Source organism: Copadichromis virginalis, linkage group LG12 (assembly GCF_057382275.1).
Source record: "Copadichromis virginalis isolate Kocher_CV1m ecotype Utaka linkage group LG12, C_Virginalis_male_GT1.1, whole genome shotgun sequence".
In the NCBI taxonomy this organism is placed as follows: domain Eukaryota; kingdom Metazoa; phylum Chordata; class Actinopteri; order Cichliformes; family Cichlidae; genus Copadichromis; species Copadichromis virginalis.
Genome location: NC_140629.1, coordinates 10,563,893 through 10,586,937, shown reverse-complemented (window position 1 = coordinate 10,586,937; position 23,045 = coordinate 10,563,893). Strand labels below are relative to the sequence as shown.

The 23,045-nt window shown below is 40.2% G+C and overlaps 1 protein-coding gene across 4 annotated transcripts in view; it reads left to right on the top strand.

The window, feature by feature from the left end:
• Positions 1-3,926: 3,926 nt before the first annotated feature.
• The window catches only part of tncb (tenascin Cb), a 65,132-nt gene continuing 46,013 nt past the window's right edge, over positions 3,927-23,045 (top strand). For 2 of the 4 annotated variants that reach the window (XM_085474679.1, XM_085474677.1), the window contains exon 1: positions 8,821-9,156. The gene's annotated coding sequence lies outside the window, so the exon portion shown is untranslated. Of the gene's footprint in view, positions 3,999-8,819; positions 9,157-23,045 lie in introns of those variants that run through there. The other 2 variants (XM_085474678.1, XM_085474680.1) reach the window with 2 other exon arrangements.

Below are 23,045 nucleotides of genomic sequence, written 5' to 3'. Positions count from 1 at the left end.
TAACACATCTTGAGCCTCCTTAAATGCATAATACAATTTTATTTTTTATTTATTTTGTGTGCACTTTCTTTGGATTTGAGTGGTCATATATTTTTCTATTATTTGTTTTACTTCATTTAGCTTACTTACAAGCACATCAATCTTTGCTTCTATAATAACCTTTTTCTTGTGTTCTTTAGCTCTGAGCAATTAGCACAGCTTAGCTTGATCAAACAGACCAAAACACAACCATTAAAAGATTTCTCAGTGCAGCATTTAGAAAAGTAAATGTAAAGGACATCATATTACAGAAATAGGCTGCAAAAAGTCATGTATATCTTTGTTTCCAAGAAAGCTAACTGGAAAACTCTGAGGTCTAAAATCAGATCAAGCCTTCATTCTTGTTACGATCCAGCCTGTGGGTGCAACATTACATTAAGGCCGCACAAGAGAACTGACAACTGTAGACCTCACTTCCCTCAGTTGAGGTCAGTGTTTATGATTCAGCAAAAAGCAAGAGACTGGAAAAAATGGCATGCAGGAGAGAGTTACAGAGCAAAAGCTATTGCTGACCAAAAAGAACACAAAAGCTCATCGCGCATTTGCCAGAAAACATTTTGATGACTTTTGGGAAAATATTCTGGGGACTGACTTAAAGACTTGAAAGGTTTTCATCTTATTACATCTGGTGTAAAGCTAACACAGCATTTCATACAAAGAACACCACAACAGCAATGAAACATGGTGAGAGTAGTGTGAAGCTCTCCTGCTTCAGGATCTGGGTGACCTGCCATAACAATCCAGTGGGTGGCTGTAGCTCAGGAGGTACAGCAAGTCATCTACTGATTGGAAGGTTAGTGGTTCGATCCCTGGTTCCTCCTGTATCCATGGGCAATATACGAACCCCAAGTTGCTCTCTGATGGAGAGTATGAATATGAATGTTAGCTAGGAAGCACTAAAAAAAGCTTAGAAGAAAGTGCTTGTGTAATTGCATGAAAGTGGCATGTTGTATAGAGCGCTTTGAGTACTCTGGGAGAGTAGTAGAATCAGTCCATTAATCCTGAAGGAGAATGTTTGGTCATCACTTTGTGCCCTGACGCTTAAGTATACTTGGGTTACACAGAAGCCCAATGATCTAAAACACAGTACAAATAAACCTAGTCAAAGACTGGGCCTAAATCCATCTCTTCATACTCAAAAACCCTCTAGTGCTGCTGAATTTTTAAAATTCACCCAAAGTCCTCCATGTCAATGTGAAATACCTACTGCCAAATACTTCTCCACAATGGGTGAGGTAGGTTTGGATAATTGTTATCATTAATAAATGAAACAATCATTGAAAAACTGTATTTACTTGAGTTCTCTTTGTTTAATTTAAAAATGACTGATGATCTGAAGCTTATTCACCTGCCAAATTCTCTTGCACCGTCATCTCAGGCCCAGGGATTGCAGAGGTACATAACAAGCGCTGGGTCTCAAATTAAGTACTTCTGTACTTGCACTCACTATTTTGAGTACAGTACATGTAGTGTCGTAAAAGTAACAAGATGGTGTGCTTGTTGGCATTTCTCAGTTGTAGACAAGGTGTCCTTGGGTGGTGGAGCTTGCTGCACCATGCTATGACTTTAGTGAGCTTGGTCAACTCGTCAACTCATCAGTTTTCAGTGTGAACAGTTACTGTTATAAAGGAGTACATATGATCTCAAACCCTCAGTCTAACCAAGGAGTTTATAGTGTCTCAATCTAACCAGTAAATAAAAGTGGAAGTACAATGTAACTAATAAACAACTAGTCTCCCTGAGACCCATTATGAGGATTTTGTCACTCAGTAAAACGGTAAAAAGCAGGTTCGCAATATCCAATATTACAGCAGTGAGGGTGTGAAAGCACTGATGCCAAAAGACAACTTGTGTGCAAAGATGACAGTGTACATTTCTCATCTTCAATAGTTGCCATATGCAGAAAAAGGAAAGAAACCATCTTGTTGGTGAGAAAGATGAGGAAAGGTCTTTAACACCCAAAGCTACTGTTCGCCTATAATCATTCTATCTGACATGGATCAGAATCTATTGCAATTTGTCTCCTAAATTTAAGGTTAGGACTAGTTGTGACGGATGACAGCCTTAAAGGATTATGGTTATATATCTTGTGGAGTTGTTTGGTGGATATTTTGTTAAACAATCAAATGGATATATAGCTATATGTGTGATTAAAGGTTTTACCAGCTCTCAGGTGAGTTATTTATTTTGGGGTTATTATTTACTTATATTTTACTATGTACTTATTTAATCATTTATTTCAAGGTTTCATGTTTAAATGGTCTTTTTTCCTTTTATCAATTTTGTATTTGTCTTTCATTTAATTAGAGTTTTGTTTTTTCATTTCTTTTAATTCAGAATCAGAATCAGAATACTTTATTGATCCCTGGGGGAAATTATTTTTTGTTACAGTGCTCCATTTTAAACCAACATTAAGACAAGACAGACAATACGCTAACTAAGAATAGTACAATATATACATATATATACATACATACATACATACATACATACAATTGTACATAGAAATAATTTCCTATTATTATACTTCTAATGTGCCTTAATTTGGACGCTAATTCTTAGCTTGCCAGTCGCCTTTATGGCCCTATAATTTTGGAGCAACATCTGTTTATTGTCTGTCAAGGCTTGTAGTGGTAGTACAGCCCAATTTTCCCACCTTTTGTTTTTCTAACCCGATGTTGGAAAGAATGAGTTGAAAGATGGTTAGTCTTGTAACCTCAACTCTCTTGGGTGTCTTTTTGGCATTGCTTTCTCCCCCATTACCACTGAGTAAGGTCAGGTCTCAGAGAGGTCAGTTCACCCAGGAGGGTCACCCACTTCATACTAGACACTCCTGTGTCTGGAAATGGACCGGACAACTGTGTTCACTCAGCTATACTAGCTGCCAGTTTCACTTTCCAAACCACTGGTTATTAATTCCTGTCGGCACAGATCATCGTTTCTCCTCGGAACCAAAGTACATGGAGGAAGCTTAGCATTTAACCTTGTGATCCTTTACTGTAGCTTAGCTGGCTCCCTTGTGGTAAAATTCTTATTCACTCTAAGCCCTGAGTTTTTTGTGGGCAGCCAGTCAGGAGGAAATGGTTTACTGTCTTTGACATGTTCTATTTGTTTTTTAGTGCAGTGCAGAAAAGGTTGTTAACATTCTGTGCCATCTTTGAACATTTTAGATCTTATGTATATTACGCAGATCCTGAGAGCTCAAGTGTTGAATCTGCACTGTCAACTTTTCTGAAGCAGTTGGCAAGCACGGAGATACAGAGCGCCAACTGTAGCAACACAAAAGTTATGTGAGAAGGATTATAGGGTCTGAGGTCAAGGGCCAGAGCACAGATACAAGCCCTGACTCTGTACTAAGGTCGTTTACCGGCCATTTGTACAGATGAATGCAGCAGTTGTGTCTGTGTGTGGTCTTTTCTGGTGCAATGCTCAGTTTGCAATGCTAAGCTTCTCACCTAGAAAAAAATGCATTTTGTATTTACTCAGGTTATCTTTGTCTAGTATTTGGTTTTATAACACGTGAGCTAGTGAAACAATTTACACTTTGATGAGCTCTATTAATTCATTGTTGGCCAAAAATGTTATACGGTCTAGCTAGCGCCAACCTGGAAGTGACGAAAACTGCAGTTCCTTGAGGTGCCGCGCGAGGGTGAATGCAAAACTTCCCATTGTTTCTCACATTTAAATGTCTAACCTCACAGCATTAAAAAGCATATTTATAGTTATAGTCTACTCCCCACTCACTCACCACACACATAAATGTTTTAATGCTGGAGTTAGGAGCATGTCTGTGTCTTTATACAGGTGCCAAGACAGACAGCGGGAGCTGATATCTCAGCCTCACCCTCCAGTGGACCTCTCTATTCTGTTCCTGTTGTTTTCTCTTCATGGAGAATTTTTAAAGGATTCTCAGCTCATATTCAGACTCGGCGTGTGGCACAGTTTGTGCTTCAGTTTTGGTGAGTGAAACTAGAGTATTATGTTAGCTAATAATGAACTAATATGACTAACTGTTCATTGCACCCTTGCAGCTTGCTATCCAAATTTGAAATGCAAACGCTAAAATGCTAACAATGAAGTTGTAAGAGACCGGTGGCTATGTCCATCTTGTAGACCGTCTGTGGTTCCTGTATAAGAGATCTATTAATGAGTGAGCTTTAAACTGCTTGCTCATAGCGGGTCAGGTCTGATTGTTGGGGTTTTCTCTTATTGTAGGGTCTTTACCTTACAATCTAAAGCACCTGCTTTGAATTAAATTGAACTCAATTAAATTGGAATATCCTTGTCAGCTACTCCCCCCACCTTACACACATCTTGTTTTTTTCCATCGCACAGAGCTCTTGAAAGCAGAGTCTATTACTTTGTTTATTGAAATTACAGTCCCTCTTAGATTAAACTGGTTATTATTACAAATACACTCTGATGCAGATAGCCCTCTAAAAAACAGCTGATGGCTGCTGCTACCTGGACTCCCTGCCGCATTGCTCGTCACCAACATTATACTCCCCATTGCTGTGTTATTCTCTCATTATTGAATCATAGAGGGGGTTTCAGTAGCTTGTGGAGGAGGGGGCAGACTGGGTGTCCATCCAAGTGACCCTCCCTGAGGACTTAACCCACACCACCCCACCTCACTGTTGCATAATGGATGAAGGACAGACATTGGGAGGGAGGAATGGAGAGCGGAGCCCTTATTACCTTGTGATTCATTTTTAATGAGGTAAACAGGTCTTTCCAGGTCACCTGAAAGCTCACACACACCAACTGCAGGTGGTGTGTCTTCCCATCGACAGCCTTATTGCTGCCCGCTTTGACATGCACCATGGCTGCAGGGGCTGCAATCGTATAATTAGGTCTCACTGTCATTGACAGAATGTGTCTCACTTCCCACAGAGTCCCTTTTCCTTCCTTCCTTCAAGTTAGACACCACCAATTATATGGTGGCAAGAAGACCTTATTATACGTGCTCTAGGCAACCTTTGCCTCACTTTTCCTTTTAGATGAAATTTTCCTGCAGTGAGGATTGCAAAGACCACCAAAATCTCATTATTGTGTATTGTTTCATAACTGATTTGATTGCGCTTTCCAGCTCAAAAATTGAATTTTATATTGATTATTTTGCAAGAACCAGTTCTTGAAAATAGCCCGTCCCTTGTGATGTTTCTTGCCCTATATAGTAACACTCCACTCAGGTAGCGGTTCTCTCTTTATGCTCAGTTATTGTACCACTTTTCCTTCTGTGTATATGTTAAGACAGCCGATAAAACCAAACCTTGTTTTGCTCTAATGGAAATAAAATAGGCTCCCTCAAGCAGACGTCTGGTTTGAAATTGGATGACAGGCGAGGATTCACGTACCGGGTGTCATCTGGGAAATCAAACCCGCTCAGTTCACTTGTTCCGAAAGTTGGCGAACAGGTACGCCTTTGCAAACAGGGAGGTGGAGAACTCCCACAGCAATTCTCTGCGAAGCCTGTCGGGGCTGTGAAGGAGGGAGAAGGAAAGAGAGAGTGCAACAGGAAGGTGAGAACAGGAACAGATGGAGAGACGCAGGGATTCTACATTTACAGTCATTTAAAACAGGTGCTATACATAGCCAAGCCTTCAACCAGTTCTCTCATCTAAATGATATCATTACAGCAAGAAGTCATTAAAAAAATCTTTATCCCCCAGACTGTGTACATTTCCCTCTTCTCTCTGGGGAGCAGGGATGAGAACCAAAATTTAGGGGCCCCTCAAGTCATTGAATTTTGCTTTTTATCACCCTATAGCTGTGCTGCATGTGTGTCATTGTGCTTTATATGGGATTAGAGAAGATGTTTTCTGCCTGACTGGCCACAGGCTCTCAGCAGCAAGACGAGGATCATTTCCCCTGAAGAGAAAAGCTCTGCTCAGTCTTGATGTAAACCTCGGCACGTACACCCCACTGATGTTTAGAATAGATTGTCGCTCACATACCAGCAATCTTTATCAGTGTTTCATACGTTTGAGATTAGAGAATGCATATTTCCCAAAAGGTGCTTCAAAAAAGATGGAAATGTACAGTCGTGTTGCTCGAGAAATTGCAGTTTTACCATTTTAGCATCCATGAGGTTACTGTCACCTGGGTTAGGATTAGGATTTGTTTAAATTCACATTCCCAAATTTTTTATAGAATGTTCACATCTTTGAAACGTCCAAATGGGGATTGTTTTTTTAACAGAAAAAACTGTAATGCCAAATGTCTGTTGACAAACCCAACCCCAACTCAACACCTAGCTAGATTGCTGGTAGCCTGATAAAGAGGTTAAGCACTGAGCAGAACCCAACCCAGTACCACCAGTAAAGGCTTTTACAATCAGTCTTAGGAGTGATATTTTGACTTAATGAATGTCACACCCTCCTCCACACTCATTCTCATGAAAGAGCTTTTCTCTCTATTTTAAAGTCACAGGTCCAGTGTAATCTGAACTGAGTAAAGCAGGATCCTCCTAAACTCTTTGTTCCTGTATTTACTTATGGCGGCTCTCCCTGTTTACATAAATTATTTAGCGCAGAATTGCATCCACCATACAATTGGTATCCAAAGAAAACTATAGACATTGTTACTGACACGACTGTTTGATCAAGCGTGTCAGGTTTTAACTTGGCAGTCACAGCCTTAGTCACTAAATGGATAAATCAATGAAACCCCCATTATTCTATCAATATAATCATCCAAATCCCATCTTTTTTTGTTGGACTTCAGGAACTAACTATGGTCTGTACCATAATCTGCAGTATGTAACCGAAATCTGAAATTCAAAGATACTAAAGTAATCATTCGAATAATAAAGTAATAATGCTATTATATGCCGTATATTGTCTGAATACAAGAAAGTCTCTGACTCAGTGGCCTACATGTGGGCACTGGAGTGCTTGGCACTATACAAGGCTACAATACTGTACTGGTAACCTTAATCAGGAACTCAATGGGACCGTGAAGGCTTGTACCCTGAGGCTGTACTGCAACGGAAAGGACAACTAGGATCAGCGGCAGTCAAGCCACAATCCAGGCTAAAGTATCCATAAACACATCATAAAGCTTGCATCCTGAGATGAGATGCTCCAAGAGTGCTTCAGGCAGCTGAAGACAGACCGTGATGAGGAACAGGAAGAGGAACTATCATGGATAATCAAGTCCCTGCATGGGTTGTACCAATTACCGAGGAAGAGGCTAAGACAAATCCTATCAGTGGCTAGAAAAGGCTGTGCCCGGGCGTTGGTTTAGCTCAGTGCAGGTAACCAGATGCCATATGACTGAGAATGGCGGATGCCGGTTTGAGTCCGACCTATGGCCCTTTTGACTCTTTCTCCACCTCTCCTTTACTTGCAATTCTTCACTGTACCTATCAAATAAAGCCAGAAAACAAAGAAAAAAAACATAAGAGCAAGCCCCCAGCACCACAGCCAACAGTACCCAAGTTGCAGGCTGTGCAAAGGTACCTCTGTACGGTAAATAGCAGCAGAATGTAAAAGCATAGCCAAGTCACTGGAATAGAGTGCGGGAAAAAGCTGAGCTGCATATGGACTAGAAGTCCCCAAGTACTGATGGGTGACGTTGCCAAAGGTGTTTGAGAATGGCAGGGCTGTGGGACTTCAAGTTCCAGACAGACAAGCAGCTACTGGCCAAACAACAAGACAGAGTGGTGGTTGACAAGGAGCAGATTACCGTTGAGATGGATGTGCCAACATCAAAAGAACAAGACACCTGGATTGAACCATATTGTTGTGAAACTGGGTGGATGTGTATTTGATGTGTAACTGAAAGGAGAACAAAACTTTTTCCTAAACTTTTTTTTTTTTTTGCAAAATTGGTGAAGCCTTATGTAAATATTTCACTGCTTATTTTACATATAGTTTTTTTCTCTGCAACCACTGTTCATTTACATAGATCAATCGATCGATAGATGCATTAAAGTAACTTCCCAGTTGCAAGGAAGGCTGCCAAGTTTCACGACTTGCATCTAAAAAGACTTAGTCAAGCATGAGTTGGCATTCCACTGAAACTGGAGAACACTGATCACAAACATTTCACAAAAGTGTTATGGTTTGTTGACAGTTTTGACACTGACGGTTGTATAAACTGCAAACGTCATAGAATTTATGTGACTTTCAGTTGGCGTCATTTTCCATGTTCAAAAGTAATTCCTCTGACATTGGTATGTTTCTGAACTTTAGGTCAGAAAGTGTAAAAATCTATAAAGAGCATTTAAATAGATGGATCGCTATTTCTAGTCTTGAATTCCCAGATGGATTGTAGAGACTTATCTGGTGCCATTCTTTGGTGTTGTAAGGTGGGGTTTTTTTGCCCTTTTTTGTATAAGCAATCAGAAACTAGCAACAGTAGCTAGTTAAAACTTTTGTTTTAATATGATATGTTCAACATGGGTCCAGTACATCATTTGAGTGCATATTCATTGTTACCCAGGCTCATCAATCTCACAAACGGAGCCTTTGGCGGCCCTTTTTCACTCCCTGCTTTCAAGTCCTTTAATGCTATGTTAATGCAGGCCCTGCATTCACTCATATCTTGCTTTCGATTGGCTTGCCCGCTGCAATTTGCTGCTAATGGTCCAACCACCACCCCATCCCATTCCACCCCTTCTACCCACCTCCCTTTCCCCATTTTCACTCTCCTACTCTCTCTCTCTGGCTCACTCTCTTCTTCCAGCCTTGAGGCGTCCTGTTTCAGCTCCTTCGCTTTCACTCACAATGCTGTGGAGAGGGTGAATGGGAGAGGTGGAGGTGGTGGGGTGGGCATTTAAGAGAGCAGTAGGTGGGAGTGGAGTCTGACCGCAGAGGGTCTAGTGTTTAAGAGAAAGGGAATTCTCTCTTTCACTCACTCTTTCCCTCTCTCAGCCTCTCGTTCTCTCTCGCTCTCTTTCTCTCCTCACTGGCTGCTCAACATCAGCTGGCTCTCTAGGTAGACTCGAGTAAACACTCAAAGAGAACAGAGAGAAGAGGGAAGATGACAGAGCTGTCAGTGCTCTGAGAGATACAGACCGGTGAGAACATTTGTCAGGGCTGGCTGATAAGGCTCTCCTCAAGGCTTCTTAGATTGCTCATCGGTGGAGAGGCTGCAAGCATTCTCTTCAAGGTAAGTTACCTCCTTTACCTGCACTGAGCCAGTGTTTGAATAAGAGCAGAATGAATGGGCTGCTTCACTTACCTAATTAAGATCCATTTTGAAAAGGAAATGGCAGTGAATGACAACTTTAAACAAACTGTCTCAGCTCTGTTCTTCCATATTAGTGTATATTCAAACTTTTTCCAAAGATTTCTATCCTGTTTTGGCCAATTTTATGAAATGCATAGATAGTGCAATGGTTATTGGCATTAGAAAAAATCTTTTGATTATTCACTGGATTGTTTGCCCCGCAAAAATGAAAATTTGGTGTAACTAGCGTAAGCCGACCAACATTTCAGATTTTTGCTTTGATTTCTGAGGTGCTTTGACAGGTTTTCATGGCAGTGATAGTGACCATGTTGAAATCTATACATCGATCTCACATGGAGAATGTGTGGATGATGTTAGCAAAACCATTGCTTGCTCTGCAAAGCAGTTACTGTAATTCATTCTATGTTTTGTAATTCGAGCATTCAGGTTGTCTTAATTGTGCTTTTTACTGCATGCACCTGGCTGCCAATTATGTTTTACTGGGAAAAGTTTTTCCTCTTGTCGGCTGTTTCCCTATTATTACCAGAGAGCCGGTAAAAAAGAGTGATGTTTGTAGATAGAACAGTGTCATAATCTGCTGAATTATTCTACCTGCATTAGGGCTGATGCTGAGTTATTGTCTGATGGCACAGCAGTGCCAAGATGGTTAGTGTTACTATGCGCTTGTCCAACGTATGTGAGTGTGAGCATGCATGTGTGTTTGGACTACTTGCTGAAGTAGGTCCAGCTGTACACTTTATGGCTGCCAGCAGACAGTAGGCTTCTGTAACCCAGGAGACAGACAGCTGCTCTGCATTAGATGCTGCCGGTTGGTTCCTGTCCCAGATCTCCAACATACACAGTGCCTGTTGTAAAGCGGCAGCCTTACTGAAACAAACACACCAGCCTGGTCAGATGGCAAAAAATGTCTTTAGAAATAAGCTCTTTGATCGTGTACACAGACACAAATAGTTTTATTTCTTTAAGCTCAGCACGAGTTTGAAACAAATACAACAGGAAACGTGCTTTGTTTCTGCATGCATATGATCACATCTATGGATGAGATTGTCAGCAGCTCTGCATCACCCTGGCAACCAAGAAATTTTTCTAAGAAACCAAGTACTTGGCTAACCCTAGCTAGGTAGTTTTAATATCACAAACCTAACCCTACTTTTATTGATTGAGTTTAAAAAAAAAAAAAAAGGGAGTCCCTTGGAGGACTTGAACTGTGGTCACACATAGACATGTCAGTGGCATGGCTATATGCACAGAAATTAAAATGTGTGAAATTAGCTGGATAAAAATCACATTCAAGGAAATACAAATAATGGGGTGTGTAGGAGGAACAAAGAAACGTGTTTCTAAAAGTATAAAATATTAGATTACATGTGGTGCTTATGGGTTGAACACACATCTCCATGTGCTTCCCAACCTCTTATCATGAGTTCAGCTTCATGCTTTTGTTTCCAACAGGAGTTTGTAGAGAGAGAAACCATCAACCTGAGGGTGTTTGATAGACTAGTATGCTGACAGTAAATATGGGATTTTTAGGGTTTCTGCCAATTGTGGGGGTTTTTTTCTTCTTTTGTTGGACAGAAGATAAAACACTTAATGTTAGTCTTCTGCCATTTCTGTCAAAAATGTTGCCTTTGTGGTCACAACTCCCTAAAAGTGTGTTGGTAAAACACAGTAACATTAGCAGAATTATAGAGCTGTCATTGGTAACTGAAGCAGCAGCAGTATCAGTCACACCTACAGTATGAGGCAAAGACAGTTACTAGTCCTTTTTTCAATTTGTAAGAGAATAAAAGGCATTTTTGCTAAAAAATAATAATAATTCAGAAATACATATCTCTTAAAAGTTTTCAGTCTCGAAAACTTTATTTTGGGCCACTATAGGTTTTCCACCAAAAGCTGGTGAAATCCTTTAAGGTGTGTCAGCTGTTCTTCAAGGCAGGCAGAGACGGGATTTATTCATTTAAACTTTACACCTCGAAGCTGTTTGAAGAAAATCACATCCTCATGGTGGCTGATATCAAAACCTTTATCTACATCTTAGGGAGAATGTGAATGGGTAAGTTGGTGCAGAAGGCGAGAAGTGATGAGACCCACAGGAGACCCACGGGATACCAGGGGAGCATGTGCTGGATGGTAATTGTGTATGATGAGAAGATGCACACACGGGGAAGGAGCCTGGCTGTGTTTCAACAGCCGTCTAAGCCTTCAGGTCCACTGCAGACCTTTCATATCTTCCTCAAATATCTCTCAGAAGATTTACAAGTAATTTTAACCTATTTCCATGTCCAACATGGGTCTGCGTAATGTCGGTGTAACAGGAGTGCCATGTGACCATCACTGGCAGCGCAGGCTCGGCATATTAATGTTTTATGATGGTTTGGCTATGCATATAAGTAGCCACTGACAGTGACACTTGGCGTAACGATGAGTGGGAAACAGGCCTTTGTTTGGACAGCTGTTGGCTCCGAATGCTCCGTGCCCTACAAAGCTTTATTAGAGGGCGACTGTCTTTAACCCCACTTTGCTCCTCCACTGGTGATTGAGAATGAACAATAACGTGGATATTCACGATGACCCACGTTAGACAGGACTCAGGAGAAATGCTCTGGTTTGACTAAATGAACCTCATGTTTAATTTAGTCTGGTCTGGACAACCTTTACTGTCTCTTCTGCTGCTCCTCTCTTTGTCTTTCCTCATTGACATTGTTGCTGGTTTTTGATGAAATGTCTCGCTTAAATTATAAAGTTAAGCCAAATTTGACATAATTTATTATTTACAGTGCAAGATCATTTAATCTGGACTCTGATAACAGATTCAGGGTTTACAAAGAATAAGTCAGACTGCCTTTGGTGATCCCCTAATTTTCACGTAGGACAATAGCAGAACATATTTTTTTTATTTATCCTCTTAAGGAAATATCTACCAAAATAATTCCCCAGATCTAAGACACTACTATATGTGTAGATGTATAAATAAACAGAGTGTGCAAGTTCAAAGTTCAAGCGTAGTCTAGTGGTCAATATCTCAGCTATATGAAAGAAATGCAAAAACCAGCAAACAATTTCTCGCCATTGGAAGGAAGATATTGGGATTGATGATCTAGCTAGCAAGTTAAAAAGAACTTGTTTTTACATTACAGATACAACTACATATTGTAGGTGTTGTGGCATTTTTTAGCATCTATGCTTATTAAATGGTAGTCCAGTAGAAATTATATGAAATTTGTCAAAGTCTCACTTCAGTTCATATCTGATCATGTTGTATACTTCACTCCTGAATTGAAAGGCATCATCATAGGGAAATCATTCAGCAGGCATCCAGTTTTATTAATTACAAGACGATGATGTGTCCATTTATAAGGGCTTTGCTTTCCTGTTCTCTCTTTTTTTTAAGTATTTGTCAGCCTTGGAATTTACACCGGTTCTTCAGAAAGTTAATTACAGCGTTGCCCCTTTCCCACTAAAGCTTACTCAGATTAGTCATCACCAAAAACAAAGGCACCCCGTCAAAGAAATCCAGTGTTTTAACCATCCCAGATGGTTGTTCCTCTAATGCTAATGGGTAACGGGAAAGAAGTGGAAGTCTTGGAGCTGTTGGATCCGGGATGCCTTTGTATTGCCTGGCCCTTCACTGAAGGCAACCAATAGATGAACATTTGTGGTAGACACTTTGCTCTGACACTTTGCCACCACCAGTGACCTCACACATTGGAATGTATTAGCCATAATGTTTTTGAAACGTGATGGGGGCCCTTTCGAGAGGGGCAGACAATTTAAATTTGAGAAAATGGTAAAAAAAAAACAGGGAAGCCAATGAAGAGCCGACCCCGGGCACCGGGGTCATTAGGCTCATACAAGTGTCTGAATGGAAGGCACTCCCAATTTGGACATGCAACACGCTTCAGGCTTTCATTGCAGACAAGGACAAACAGATGTCCGTGTATCACAGCCAACATGCTTGCTTCCATTGCTACTGAAGAGGGGGGAAAAATCTTTTCCATCCAGTTTGAATAGAAATAGCAAATAAACCTCCAGTGTAAAGCCGTGTAAAGTGCTAAAATATGCAGTCTTTGAATGGGCATGAAAACTCTTTGGCATGTTTGCCCAGAAATGCCTACATTTACCATTCCGGTTACTCTGGAACTCAGACATGTACGATAGTTGACATGGGACAAGGCCTGTTCCCTGAGTTCATATTGTTTTCATCTGCACATGAACAGATGTGGGTTAACAAATAAATTTGTCAGTAGTGACTTGCTGTCGGAATTTTCCCATTCCTGAGGTTCATGACTAATAGCTGGCACCTCATTTCTAAGCAAATAGTGGCCTGTGGCCCAATTCCGACCATGTGGAAAAACACATGACCCTGTTGTTAGCTGAAACTCTTGATTACATAAAAACGTACACTGTTCTTACTCACACATACTGAGAGAAAATATAAATAAATAGCTCCTGTTTTCAAAGAAAAATCTTATACTTCTAACTATTGTCTGTCATAGTTTTATAAAGACAAACATCAGTATATGAGAAGAACCATCAGTGGTAAAGGTTTTGTTCTTGAATGAATTAAAAGAAATGATCGTGATTGGGGATGCCCTAAAAATCTTTATCCAACAGCCATTGCCAGTATTTCTTTTTCTTTTGTTCTTTATAAAAAAGTGACCTGTTTTAAAGTTTGTCATTATCCAGTTGATCCAAAAATGACAGAAGTGATAACCGCGAATACTTAATGGGAACTGACAGTGATGTAATCTTATCTGCAACATGCTGATATCAGTCAACAGCAACAGTATCATCCAATACCAATATTCAGCTAATATATTGGTACATTGCTAGAAAACAGATGAAAGTTGTTGACTGTATCTGATGTAAATTAAAAGAAACTAATTCCTGACCTTTGCGTGTGACCCACTGCATACTCAAAAGTATAAAATGTCAGTCATGTAAAATTAGACAGATTGCAAGGAGATATTACACCCACCTTGCAGCTGATAAAGCCAGGTGTTTGTTACATGGTAAGTTTAGACAAGTGCCTTCAGTTGACATCAATACCTCTGTATAGCATTACAATACAAGCAGCACTAGATAAAGTCAGATTTCTATAGTAACTGTAGTGCAGAGTACACAGTGAGGAGAGGAACTAGGTAGAATGGAGGGCCATGAGTACACAAGCGTCTGGAGAAAATAGCAGGTGGACGTGCTCTAAAGGCTACTCATATGAAGCTGCCAAGCCTCCACACCACACAGGGGTCACACTAATAAACAGTCGGTCACCAGCAGCCAGCATGTTAAAAAGCTCATGAACAATGAGTAGCATCCAACCTCTCCATCTGGACCCAGTGAGAACAGCAGTGCAAGACCGAGGCACCGCAGGGGAGGAGTCATAAAGAATATTAATGGGCATCACAGTAAGCCATGACTCAGATCACAATGCTGTAAAAACTCCGCCAAGATTTGAATGTCTGCTGTACTACTGACTCAGTCTCGTTTGTCAACATTCATTTTCTCCATATCTTTGTGTCAAAGTGGGAAATTGGTTTTGGTTGAAGAAATAGACTTTCTGGGGGCAGTTTCAGTTTGACACGTCTGCTGAGGCTTCAAATCACTTTTTGTGAGACAGGGCACAGCATTGGCAGAGCACTCTCTCTGGTATCGAGATAAGTGTTTCTGCCGGCATCTCAGATACAGCCTCCCATGTCCACCTTATCAGCCGCAAACACACTAACCTCCACTAACTCCCCCGCTATCTGTGTCATCGGATCCAATGGGGTCACAGTGGAGGGCGAGCGAGCGCTGTCTCAGTTTGATGAAACCAGTCTTCTTTTCATCTATGAAAAACAGACTACTTCACTTCATTATTCTTTAGAAAGTCAAGGTATTGTTTTTATTTTCCATAAGAAAAGCAATAAGCAAATAACAGACACAGAGAGTTTTGGTGAAAATCATAATGTATTTAAATCAGGCTAAAGGCACTGACATGAAATCAGTTGTTTCTCTCAATCTTCAAATGGAAAGAACTGGGCGAAGGCTGCCACCTGGACCCCAGATCAGGACTAAAATAATCTTGTTTTCCTTTATTGTTAACGTGAGTAGAGAATAAACCATTTGCAAATAATTGTAATTTTAAAAAAAGCGGAAAAACTTTTAATGGTATTTGTATTCCAATATCAGCTTTTGGAACAAAAATACAGATGGCTATTTTTAAAGAAAAATACTAGTAAATCCAAACCTTTTTTAGTCCAATTAACAGTCCAGAACTGGAAGATATTAATTTTACTATCATGAAAACAAAGACAGCTTTTAACATTTGTGCAAGAAATACTGTTTAAAACAACTGATAATGAATTGTTGGGTTTTTTTCACATGCTATTTATGATTTTGTCAGCTAATGAATTTAGCAATAAATGTGTTAGCAAAGATACCTGCTAGACATGCAGCATCATTAGCATTAATGCCAGTGGGAGTCTGACAGTTGATCAAATCAAAGTGCACAAAGATGCTAAGTGTCATGGTCCTGCGACCATGACTCAGTGACTTTATGTTTATGTTCTTTATTGTTATTACTTTCATTATTATTCATGGCTGTTTTGGGATGGTTTGTGTTTGGGATTTTAGACACTGGGTTCTGGGTTTGTGCTCCCTCTGTTGGTCCCTGGTGTTAGTGTTCCCCTGTCTCGTCAGGTTAATCAGGTCCAGCTGTTTCCCCCACCTGTGTGTGATTTCCCAGTGTCTCTTTGTGTACTTATAGTGTGTGATTTCCTCTGCTCCTCGTCGCGTCGTCTGTGTTCATACCTGGTGTAATCCCCTGCGTGCTCTCCCTGCTGTTCTCCCTTCATGCTCAGGTTTGCTATTTCTTTGTGTAGTTTCTCCCAGTTAGTTCATCCTTAGTTCTGTTTTACCATCCCCACTTTATATAGGATATTATCAATAAATCACCCTCACACCTGAATAAGTGCTGCGTTTTGAGTCCTCCTTTCCACTCTCCACACGGCCGCTGCCCCGGACCGTGACACTAAGACCCTCTGTAAACTGAAGCAGACTGCTGTCCCTGTGTGGCTACACATTACTGATCGTGATCGTGCCTTTGCTGTAGTTGCTCCCAAGTTGTGGAATGATCTACCCTTGCAGGCCTCTTCTCTCTCTGAATTTAAAAGTCTTCTTAAAACATATTTATTCGCTGAAGCCTTTGGCATTGATTAGAGGGGTTGACTCAATTTGTTTTAACATGTTTCAATTTATTTTAGTTTTTTTAGTTATTTATTTTATCTTATCTTATTTTAATTTTCTTTACTTATGCTATTAGCATGTACAGCACTTTGTGAACTCTGGTTTTATGTTAAAGTGCTTTATAAATAAAGGTGGTATGGTATGGTATCATAAAAAGAGTTCAGCTCAAAAGACTATGATTGTATGAAATACAATAGTTTTACACACTGATCTAGCTAATGTTATTACTGAAAGCAAAGTCTCATTGATCTTATTTAGATAATTGACTATGCATGGACATATTATGTAAGATTTCAAGGACTGTGTTAAGTATGTAGGTTGTATGTAGTCATTTAGCCTTAGATCACAAAAATGGACAAAAACATGTTGTTTTGCAAGCTCTTGTTTTTGTAAGCTCCTGGTTTTGTGCTTTATAGTTTTATGACCGTAGCTTTCTTGACTTTTCTGAAGTGACTATACAGTATGGCTACTGTAGCCCAAAATGCCTTTAACAGCACAAATATAATCAAGACTATCTAGCTCAGTGGCTTAAATTAGCCTTTTGAGGACTAGCAGACAGCAGCTAGCAGCCATACTTGTCAATCAAAGCAGGAACAGACCTTATTTTAAGCTTCAGGACAACACCAGGCTGTAAACATGTGAATTCTGTCCCATATATTTAACATGGCAGTCTAAGAAGATGGATTTGCTCTTGGAGCATTTTGCTTACACCAAACCCAACTTTAATCCTAACCACCAAAGTGAGCTGCTAGGTGGTAAGTTTAAGATTCTTTTTCTTACTGCCAGGTCTAGAGGCATCAGCTTTGTGCATGGCAATATTATTTATCTTGCACAAAGGGTGACCAACAGGATCAAGATGAAAGTGTAACCAGGACAGTGAAGTTAGCACAAACTGCCCTGGAACAACTCAAAACCCAAACCTGACACATCACAAGGTTGTTGTATTTTCTCGGTCAATCTTGTTTCCATGTGGCCAGCGCTGTTTCCTTGTTGGTTAATGATATTACCAGTTTTCTCCTTTTCTCCAAATGTGTACTTCCTTCTCTTTTAGACGGAAGTTTGGGTTGAAAGATTGGCGCGCTGGCTTTGTTCTCTTCCTGCAGACTGCAAACGTAGAAACCAGAACTTTTAAACTCAGGGCCCAGTGATGACACATTTAATTGTCACTGGAGTCCACCTTAGTTGAGACATCTACCATATGGCAGGTCCAAAATAAATCAGGCCATGAAGCTGTTACTCTACTAAGGCAAGCATAAATGTATAGCAGAATAACACAGAGCCACAGTCACTACTGGTGGATAACAGGAGCAGCGTCAACAGACGACGCAGCAGCCATCTGATAACTCGACAACAAACAAACTGAATAATGAAGCAGTGTGCCCCACTTGATGTGTAAATGTTGTACATATTCAATGACTACAACTACAAATCAAGTCCCAGGACTGCATGTTAAACAGGTCTGATAGGATGCACTTGCTTTCTTTTCATTTCTGAAGAATTTATCAAGCTTGCCTAGTTTTGTAGGTCACTGGTGACAAAAACTCAGCTTGCCTTCTTTGGTACAGAATACGGATCTGGGTCGCTATAAGAACTGAATGCAGCCTTATTGTCTGGGGTTCTTTTCACCTTGAGATTCTGTCACACTATAATAAGGGAAAATGACCAGGAAATGGGCCTCAGTCACGGATACGGAAAATGTGTTTTTTTTCTCTTTATCCTACCTATATTTAAAGGGTAATGTCACATCCCAAGGAGCCACAAATCAAACTAAAGAGCTAAACCCTGCTGACAAATAAATGAACATATTTATCAAAATCAACCTGCCTTCAAGGTGGGATAAATCCCCAACATACAGCATCGCTGTCTTATATTGATTCGACTCTTGTTTTTCCATCAAGGTCACAACCAGAGAGAGATACCAAATTGCTGAGGACAGCACTACAGCTATGAGTTATAATCATCAAACACAGAAATGATTTTCCAGGAGGAGGCCTAGCTTGAGTCGGCTGCTCAATGACTGATCAATGATACGGTTGTTGCTTCTTCTCAGAAAAGGTTTTAGAATTTTATCACCTCGTGCTTTGGAGGACACACACTATATTTCTCTTTCTGCCTTCTTTTTATGGTCGATGAGGCTGTTTTGCTGAACTGCGTAAAAGCCTGATGGCAGAGTGAAGAATGGCTGGGGAGATGCACTGTTAGTAGACAGGCCCAGAAGCCATCAGTTTTGGCTTGTTTCCTTGTGTAAGGTGGGATAAGGGGTGAATGAACAGGTGAGATGATGAGTGCAGGATGTGGTTCAAATGTGGCAATGATCGAGCCAGCCAATGATATCACGGCAAAAGAGATGGAGCTCCACTCTGTCTGCTCTTTTGAAAAGTCTTGCTCCAGCTTTTGCCAAAATTCAGATTCTAGCAGTTAGTTAAAGTCAGCAGGTCACCACATGCTTTGCATATTAAAGTGAAAGGCCACTCCAAACTTGCTGCAAATTCTGTTTCAGAGGAAACTGTACAGACTTCACAAATTATATGATTTCGATATAGCGGGTAGCTACGACTCAGAAGTTGGAGCATGTGGAAGATTTGTGGTTTGATTCCTGGATGCAAAGTATCGTTGGGCATGATAATGAATCCTGGGTCGCTCCGAATGCATTGTGACACAATACACAGTGTGAATATATGTGTGAATGGATGGATGAGACATGTTGTATAAAATGCTTGGAGTGCTGTACAGAGAAGATGCAATAAAAAGTCATTTTACAGTTGTAGTCAGAAGTTTAAATGATTCATGATTCTGTTTCTTTAAACTGTTCTTTTCAATGGTGGAATGATTATACAATATACACCATTAATTATTACTTTAAAAATAATTTGAAAAGAAGTTTGAATTTATTTTGTATTTTTTTCTGATACACACAAGGTCAAAAGTATACCTATAAACTAAAATATATATACATACACTCATTTAAATCTTCCAATAAGTAGTGCTGGAAGTTCTCCAATATCCTTACTTGGCAAGGCCAACTTTTTGTTAACTCTGTTTTTTAGTGATCATAATTATCTTCAAATACTAGTTTCTGTCTGCAGCATAAAAAGGATTTGTTTGACAGCACTGATTTGGATTGATCAGCAGTCAGGATCTATAATGGAGAACTGTAGATTTACACAGTTTGGGAAGGACTCTTGGAGAAATTTGCAAACAATGACAGATTCTAAAATCATCACTTCAAACAACTCTATATAAGTACAAAATATTCAGATTTGTCACCACTTCACCAAGGTCTGGAAGAACACCCAAAACAGTCACACTCAGATGAGAGGAAATTGGTGACAGATATTTGTGAGTCTCGATGGTTCACGAAGGCTCAAGTCTCCTCTGTGAACTGTAACCTGGTGGAACACCAGCAGTTTACAGTTCACAGTGAAGCATGTTTTACATTACTGTAGCTTGAGACCATGACAGACCATGACATTAAAAAAACTTCTGCTCCAAAATAGACACCTGCAAGTTTGCCGAAAATTTGCAGCTGCCCATGTGGACAGAATTCAGGGTCAGATGAGACAATGGGTGCAATGACAAGAGGTATTTTTGGACAAGTGAAGACGAGACTTTAAAATTTAAGAACACATGAAGATGAAGCAGGCAAATATTAAGCTTCTTGAATGGCTTTCCTAAAGCCCCAACCTCAATCAAGTTAACTATGTTTAAGTCACGTCCATGCAGGGAAACCAACCAGTTTAAATTAACTCTACCTATTCTTTCAAGAAGAGTTGTAAAATATCCAGCCAGAGCGATGTCAAAAGCTCATCGATGGCTATCAAAGTGTACGGTCAAGTTGCAACTTGCTAAGGATGTTTAACCAAATAGAAGTGTGGGTTATATGTGTACGTTTGACCATGTGTGGATAAGAGAAAATTCGATATAAATTCAAACTTGTGTACCCAGTTCTTCAGGTATAGAACTCTCTCTTCACAGTATGTACAAAAATCGACAATCCCTGCTAGAAACAGTGTATTTTAATCCAAGCCATGAATTATGCCCAACATGGACCAAGTTGTTTTGGTGTCTAAATCAGACAATATACAAAATCAAAAAGCAAAGAGCAGCCTGAAGTAAACATTTGTCTCATTATCACATGATTTTTGTTGTTGCTGTCACCAGCTATTGTGTTTTCCAGCCTGCTAGATTGTAAAGGTGAGTCTTTTTAGCAGCAAAGTAAAAGCACTTGCTCTCACTAGGTTGTGATCAAATTCATTTTGGATGATACTGAATGAAAAATTGTGCCAAGGGATTATTTTTGAATGAAAATAAAATATTGTAAATTTGTTAGCTTTTTGACAGCTAATCACTACCATCACTGACCAAAACCCCAAACTAAAGTGTTTAGAGTTTTCCTCTGTGTGAGGTATAAAACGTCAAGTGTCTCTGTAGCGCTCATTCACAATGGGGCGATTTAGATCAGTTGCACCAAACGCTTGTGCGCCAGCAGGTTTCCCTGGGTGAAATTCTCCTCTCATTCAACTACAAGGCAAGCAACAAGCTTTGTTACTGTTTGAGAAGCTAACTATACAGCAAAACTAAGTGAGGGAATAACAAAGCAGCAGCAGTCAGATTGTATCAAGTCCATGTCTACAGTGCCAACAACCAGCTGCATTAGCATAGTGCCAGGACCACAGGGTGCCCATGAAGGAAGTCCAAACAGACGGATCAGCTCTGTGTTTCTCAGAGTCACACTAAGATTCCCTCATTCTGATTGTTCTGCTTCATATTAAAAACGACTTTATGGCAACTAAGAAGAGAAAGATCAAATCAAAATATTTCAAGGGCTCAGTGGAAGTTTCTTCTCTTCATCTATTTCTAAGTAAAGGCAACTTCTGCCAGAGCCACAGAGCTCGTACAAAGCCCACTTTGGTCTCTGGGGGTTGGTTTCTCTTAAAGGTCCATGTGGAGAGCAGCCAGCCTTCAAAGTGAGAAAGCCAACCATCCGCCCAGAACTAAAACCTTAGCAGCAACTCAAAGCAATTTTCTGGCTATTTTGTTGATTTAATCCCTAGTTTGTGATGCTTGGGCACAGCAGTGTGACTGTATTAGTGTCTTGTGTGTGTGGAGACAGGAGGATGGTGGGGGGAGCTTTCACACCCCTGAGGGCCCAGATCTTCAGCACTCCCATATTAGAACTTTTACAGTCTACCCATCATGGAGGCGTTCATCCCTGTCTGTCTAATCATGGGACTGGTAATGTTGTGGCTGAGTAGGGGGTGAAGCTGTGGGATCCTTCCAAGCTGAGCTCATCTGTCAGCTTGCCTAATCATGCGTCAGGCTGAGATGAAGAGAACAAGTGGAATGTTACCTGCTGACTGTCACCCTGTGGATGTGAAAATGGCCAGTTAAGATGATCTTGAATCCCACATCATTGCAACTAAGTCTAGAGAGAGGAGAGCAAATTAAACCCCTCCATACATATTCCACTGCAATCACACATTTTTGTGTCTGCTTAGCTAGACATTTTCATGTTGACTTCTAACTGCTGCCATTAACCTTTAAAGTAGCCAAGGCAAACACTGGTTTTTATTAAAGGTAGGAAAGGATCAGTGTCAGCATCTCTGACAAGGTGGAGAAAAAGCACAATTATATAAACTCAACCTAAGCCAAGCTCCTCAAAAAGTAACGAGTCTGTGGTGATGCATGGAATCTATATTTGTGGTTTTCTGTTATCCTCTTGGTTCCAATTGCTGAAAGGGCCAGGAAATTTACTTTACTTTACATTTCTGCATGTAAAAGAAAAACAAGAACCAAAATGCTTTAAATTCTTTACATCTACCAAGTTCACCAACACCAATTAGCAAAGATTTAGACAAAGGGTTCAACCTCTTTTAAGACAATTTTCAATGATTTTGAGCACCCAAATATGAAAATATTTAACAGTAAAACAAATGCCAAAAACGGATTTGATTTGATGTGCAGCATATTCTGGTTTCTGAAAATGTACATTGTATGTGGCCAGAACAAAACCCATCCCTCACCATAGACATATTGCTGATGACCTGATAGATTTTAGGGTCTGGAAATGGGATGACAACACCTTATTGTGTACACTTTTTAAAGCTCTATAACAAAGGCATGCATATAACAAACCTGTATATTCAAATTTAATATAAGATCAAAGCAATAAACAGTTTGTTTTGTTTTGTTTTTTTGTTTTAATCCCACAAACTCAGCACATTTTCCAGCAGACCTTTTTAAAGAATCATGTTTCAGAAGCATTAAGAATCAAGTTACAGAACTAAAAGAAAACCAATTGGCTTTCAAGGGGGAGCGCTCTGGGAATGCTGACCTGCTGGTTTGCAGGAGTGGAAAGGAAGTTCATCCAGGCCCTCTGTGCTTTTATAGAAAGACCACAGATGGTTTAGCTATATACCAGTATTAATCTGTCAGCTTGGTTTGTGTTCTGGGCTGGGGGGAATAGAAGAGGTTCTACACCATGCAGGTGTTATTGTGATTGTTTGTGTCATGACAGCCCGTCTTCATGAATGCTTCGCTTAGATCCATAAGGTCACAGGCCAGCCCTTGATCCTTCCCTGGAA